This window comes from Rhinopithecus bieti, unplaced genomic scaffold (assembly GCF_001698545.2).
Source record: "Rhinopithecus bieti isolate Rb0 unplaced genomic scaffold, ASM169854v2 scaffold_414, whole genome shotgun sequence".
In the NCBI taxonomy this organism is placed as follows: domain Eukaryota; kingdom Metazoa; phylum Chordata; class Mammalia; order Primates; family Cercopithecidae; genus Rhinopithecus; species Rhinopithecus bieti.
The window spans coordinates 127460-133362 of record NW_016802965.1 but is presented as its reverse complement, the minus strand read 5'-3'; the positions used below and the strand labels follow the sequence as shown (position 1 = coordinate 133362).

Here is a 5903-nt window from a genome sequence, read left to right as displayed (position 1 = left end):
CTGTTAAAAACACTTTAGGAATCCTGATGACTATGAGCGAAGAGTCAAACACATGGCAGGCGTGCGTGTCTGTAGGAGAGAAAGGGAGGGAGGGAGTTAGAGTGGGGGTGTGCGTGCTTCTCTGGCTGCTGCAGTTACGGCCCAGCCGTGCCCGGCAGTCCTCTGCCGCCCGGCGGGAGTGAACGGATCTCCGTGCCCTATGAGCCGAGCCCCAAAGCGGGCGGGGAGGCGGTCTCCGTAGTCTCCTGCCAGAGAGGCGTGAGGCGGCAGGCAGGCTGGGCCCTGCTGCTCACTCCGCACCGCCCCCAACCTCAGCCCTGCCTTTCCCCGCACCCCGCGCCTCTCTGCTACCGGTGGGGTGCCTCGTTCGGCCTACAGCCTGAATGCCGGACCGCCACTCCAGCTTTCGCCTGGGGCTGACTTGATCTCAGACAGAGTTGGGGGGCATAGCCCTCGCTCTCCAGGCCATTGGACGCAAGACCCCAGGCGTGCGCGCTCTTCGCATTGAGGCCGCCTGTGAGGTGGGAGAAGTCAGAGGAACCATCTCGCTTTCCCAGCAAAGCCGCTGGCGAAATCCCTCAGCAGTTCTGGTGAGGGACTCAGACGAAGACAGGGGATTGGGATGCCCTCTCTGGCAAGGCTTGCTCCCTCTCGTGGCTCCTCAGGACAGCTCGACTCTTGCCACCAGCCCCAACTTCACAACTCAGAATATGTGGCTTTTCGTAGTGTTGCCCTGGGACTGAGGGGTTCCTTCCTCTCGCCAACCTCCAACCGCCACATATTTCTCCTGCCATTTGAGGGGACCTGGGAATTACTAAGTGAACACAGAAACCTTGAATTCTGGAGTGTCCACCTGTGGATTCCCTGGGCCTTCTCCCACCTTTTTCAACTGAGGACTTGTGGTTTTAGTTTGCAGCTTTGCTGGACTTCCCTGGCGGAAGGGGATTTGGGGATCTTGGTGCCTCAGACCTTGTTGATTCATTGGCACAGCAGCAGTGTGCAGGCCCCTCTGAAGATAGTTCAAGTGTGCGTCAGTGGCTGTCAAAGGAAATCTCTTGACTACCCAGGCCCACTGTGATGCTGGAGTGGAGGGGTCCTGGGCCAGTGCAGAGCAACTTCTGCAGGGAAGATGGCTGCCACACTCACCCCTGGGACCACCTTTTTTCCTGCTTTGTTGCAGTTCAGGGGCTCTTGGGAAAGCAGGCAGTGTAGGGACTCATGCTGTTGCCTAGGTTACCTCCAAGGGCACCTGCTGAGCATTGCCCTGTGGTTGAAGGCAGGCTGTTGGCCTTCAGGATCAGTGAGTGGCAAAGTCTGAGTGAAACTTGATGAGAAGCAGTAGAGGCTAGGCTGAAGCTAGGCTCTGGCATTTATATGGTGTGAGGAGGCCTAGATCTGTGATCTTAGGAGTGTATAATAAAACTTGGAAAAACTACTATTTTACCAGGAAGAGGCTCACTGCTGGGGAACAGACTTCAAAGTAGGTGATCATAGGGGACTCAGGGGGAGGGCTGGCTGGGACTTTCCGGTCAAGACCTCACAGTGCAGCTAGAGGGTGGGGGTGGTAGTGGGGGTGCAGTGGGATATGCAGAGGTGTGGCTAGTGCATACTCTGACACAGACCAGGTCCACTGAGGGGCTGAGGTCACTGGTTTAAAGTATAGTGAGTATAGGTCAGGAAGAAACAGAAAGGAACTTGGTATGTCCCTAGGGTCTCAAAATACTTTGACTTGGGTCCTTGCTGTAGTGTATCTTGAACTCACTGACATTATTTTTGATACTAGAGGCTCTCAGGGACACCACAGTTTTTATTTCGGAAAAGTCAGGAACACTCTACCACATTATGGAGCTCCTAGAAAATCTCATCCTTAGTACTACCTTTCTTGAGCCCTTCGACTTTCCCAAGCAACCATTCAGATCCTGAGATTCTGAATGTGTCTTTGCCTGCAGACACTTTCTGCTGTTTACTCAAAATTTTCCCAGCCATCTGTGCCACAGCACTGGTGTCTCAAAGGGATAGAAGAAGCTAATCGAAGTTTGTATCATTTTTTTCAGCCAGTATTTGTCCAATAGCCATTCTGGGAGAAACAGAATGTACACCCCACACTCAAGGAATTTGGTGTGTAGTCCATTTTATTAATGTCTGACATGACTTCCATCTCTAAAAGTCTATGAATTTAGTGTTTGGAGGCACCTCATAACCCAATTTCTCTTTGACTAGACCTAATATCTTCACAGACCTAAAGCTGTGTTGATTGGTTTAATGGGCGGAAGGTCCTGCAGATGATTGGGATTGTTGTGAGGAAGCCCCACAGAAAGGTAGTTTTTTGTACTTTATTTTTAGAGATGGGATCTTGCTCTGTTGCCCAGGCTGGAGTGCAGTGGCACAGTCATATTTCACTACACCCTCAAATTCCTGGGCACAAGCAATCCTCCCACATCAGCCTCTCAAGTAGCTAGAACTACAGGCATGCACCACCACACCCGGCTAATTTTTATTTGTTATTATTTTTTAAAAAAACAGACTCTTGCTGTGTTGCCCAGGCTGGTCTCAAACTCCTGGCCTCGAACAGTCCTACTGCCTCAGCCTCCCAAGTAGCTGGGAAGAAAGGTAGTTTTGATGTTTGAGGAACAGCTCCACATCAGAGTGCCTCTGGGCATGGGAAAAAGCCACAGAAGTTAGAAGGGAAATGGGATTCAGGCCTTACTAGAGCACGCAATGTGCAGTTTTTGTGGATCCTTTAATGTATACAGTTGTGTGGTGTCACCAGCTGTATATCTTGTCCCCTCTCTTCACCAGTTTTGGAGGAAAGCCAACTTTCCCTGGATCCTAGGCTTGGGTGGATTGGCAGGCAAAAGGTTCCTGAGAGGGAGGCAAGTAATCAAAGTCTGGTTTAGTGAAAAAAGGGAAAAGATCAGGAGGGAAATGAGCCTGTATTTCTTGCCAAGATCATGGGAAATTTGGGAGTTCCCCAACCCAGACCAAATAGACAGGACAGGAGACAACCAGGCAATTCCGTGGAAAGTAGAGGCCCAAGCATAGCTTCCTGGGGTGGTAGGGGGGCCTTTTTGGAGGAAAGAGGGGAAAGAGAAGCAAGATGCCATTGGTTGTTGGCCCCAACTCAATATTGGGAGCCTAAGTGAGTTGGAGCTGCAATAGGGTTAGGATTGGGAGTTCAGAGGACAAGGCAGAACAAGCCAGAGTTGCTAACATTGGCTCTATGCTTAAGTCTTTTTAAAAGTACTCCAGAGTAAAACTTGAGTGCCAGTCCACCACTGAGCCATAAAATATGGAAGGCATTTTTTTTTTATTGGGCAGTTTATAAACATGGTCCTTGTAAGCTCCCAAGGGGGGGTCAAGGCTGAGGCTTTCATCACCAGAGAAAGGGACAATGGTCAGGAAGGTTCACTACTAGGCACAAGATAGTTCAGGCTGATGGTCCACTCTGATGGAAACAGAATTTTCTAGGCATGGGGAAGAATGATACACTCTGCCTTTGGGTGAACCAAGAGTCCCAAGGATGGGTGGGGCCAGGTAGAGTAGGCTGTCTTTCTCCTTCCCACCTTAGGGGTTTTCATTGCTCAGTGTCTCACTGGACTGTAACACTAAATTGCTGACTTTGGGAGCAAAGTATATTTTGAGCAAATCTGCCCATCTCTTGACTTCAGCTGAAGGCTCTTGACTACTGTCCAGCAGAGCTAGATCAGGTTGGCTTAGCACCTGCTGTGGTGCTTCAAGCCACACAGCCCTTGGCCAGGCATCTCTCAAGTTGTTCCCCTGCCTCCTTTCCAACCAAACGGGATCTTGAACTATGACCATGACTCATACTGAAAGGGATGAGAATAAGAGATTGGGTCATTTGGAGGCCAACCAGGAGGATGCTTGTTTGAGTTGGGGTAGCTGGTTGAGGCTGGATGCCTGGCTCACTGTCCAGTGGCCTCAAATGCTCATTCTAAGTCTAAAAAAGCAAGACCCAGGGCCAAATCTCGACTCCCCAAAGCTGGCGGTCTCAGTGATACCAGCTAGGCAGTAACTATGACTTAGACAACTTGTGCCCCTAACTTGTTCTGTGACTTTGGACAGGCACTTCACCTCTCTGTATCTCAGTTTATCTATCTATAAAATGAGAGGGTTTGACTAAACTTTCTATCCTTCTAAAATTACGTGATATCTTATTCTTTACTATTCATATGTCACACATTTTGACTCATTTAAGCAAATAAAAGTTTGTTAAGCTGCCTGAATGACAGTGAGGATGGGTTGGGAGAAGATTGGGAAAGCAAGGAAAAGCCATATAGGCATCATTTCCCCACGTCATTTGTATTTAAAGACTATGGGGCTGCCCATGGGTATAGATGTGTTTAAAATTTACCCACTCCTTTTTACTCAGCATGTAAGGGCAACCCTGCATGTGGAGCTGCTTCTTCTAGAGTGTCCTAGTTGGTATGGAGCTGGGTCTCCAAGAGAACTCCCTCAATTTGGCCTGCTACAGGCAAGCAGGGTGGGTCTGTATGCTGCTGTTTTCCAGCATTTGAACCTGTTCCTCAAAAGCATTAAATTATAAACATTTCCTCAAGCCTCAGTTTGGACCCCTCTTCTGAAATTTAATTTCTCACAGCACAGTCTTATATCTCAGAAATGCATAGTCAGTGTGACCTTGATTTGCTGTTACTTCCAGCTAGCAGAGGAAACGGATTCCTAGATGGGGTTCCCCTCAGAGGTCTTCAAACAAGGCATTTTGTTAGCTGGCTCAGGGCCACTGCCTGGATCCTGCTGTGGTGGGGTTGGGGAAGGTTGCTACTGTGATCCTGGAGAAGGCCCCATTAGATGTCCACAATCCCTGGTCAATTGCAGCGTCAGGGCTTAGCTGAGAGTGTGCTTAGAGAAGTAGTAGGCACAGAGCTCTCTTTCCTTTTCCTTGGATGTCATTGGCAGTATTGCCTCAAGCCCATGAAGAGTAAACAAGCAGCTGGACTGTCAACATTTGTAGAATTACATAAAGCATGCCATCTCAACCTTTTGAGCAGAGCAGTTTCCCAGGAAGATGCACTGCTTTTCCCACCAGCCTCATTTTATGGTTTTGTTGCATTTTGAAAAGGTAAAAACTATTCTTTTCAGATTGTGTGAACTATGGAGTGGGACGTCCTGTCTTGAAAGGAGTTGTCTCACCTGAGATTGAATGATTGAACCCTAGAGAAAAGGCTTTGTTCTACATATATACACATGTGTGCACGTGCACACACACATATACACATCCTATGCCCTACACCCTAAGCTATAGATTATGAATATTCTATCTGAAATAAGTCATTTCTCATCTGTTCATGGAATTAGGTGTACCAGAGGCTTCTATAAAGATTATGCTGTACTAGTGCAAAGGAACCAGACTAAGAAGCTTGCTAGGTGAGGGTGATGAAGAGTATGGCCAGCCTGGGTTGTACCTCTTGAGTTGGACCCATTTGCAACTCCCCAGCAGTGGGACTGGGAAACTTTATTGCAAGTTTTTTTCTGCCTTCATCCTCCTATATTCAAAGATTACTGGGAAGCGGGTTTAGGCAACCCCAGCTCTCTCTGGCTTTAGGGGTGACAGAAGACTAAACCTAGGGAGATTTCATCACCTGCCTGAAGTTGGGTGCTACGGTAGATAATGTGAAATCGCTTGACACCTCCTTGTGGGTGGGGAATGTGGCCTGTTTGGGTGGCTTAAGGAAGTGCAGCCTCTTCACCCTAGGAGTCTCACCCTCTTTTATCCTCTGGTTCGCTCCAGTTTCCAGCATTGGTGGGAGAAGGGATGAAATTGGCTGTCCCGCCGGGCGCGGTGGCTCAAGCCTGTAATCCCAGCACTTTGGGAGGCCGAGACGGGCGGATCACGAGGTCAGGAGATCGAGACCATCCTGGCTAAC

The 5903-nt window shown here is 49.0% G+C and overlaps 1 protein-coding gene across 1 annotated transcript in view; it reads left to right on the top strand.

Moving 5' to 3' along the window:
• Positions 1–5903, top strand: part of SLC16A2 (solute carrier family 16 member 2) — a 110888-nt gene that overhangs the window by 1470 nt on the left and 103515 nt on the right. The gene's annotated exons all lie outside the window — the stretch shown is intronic.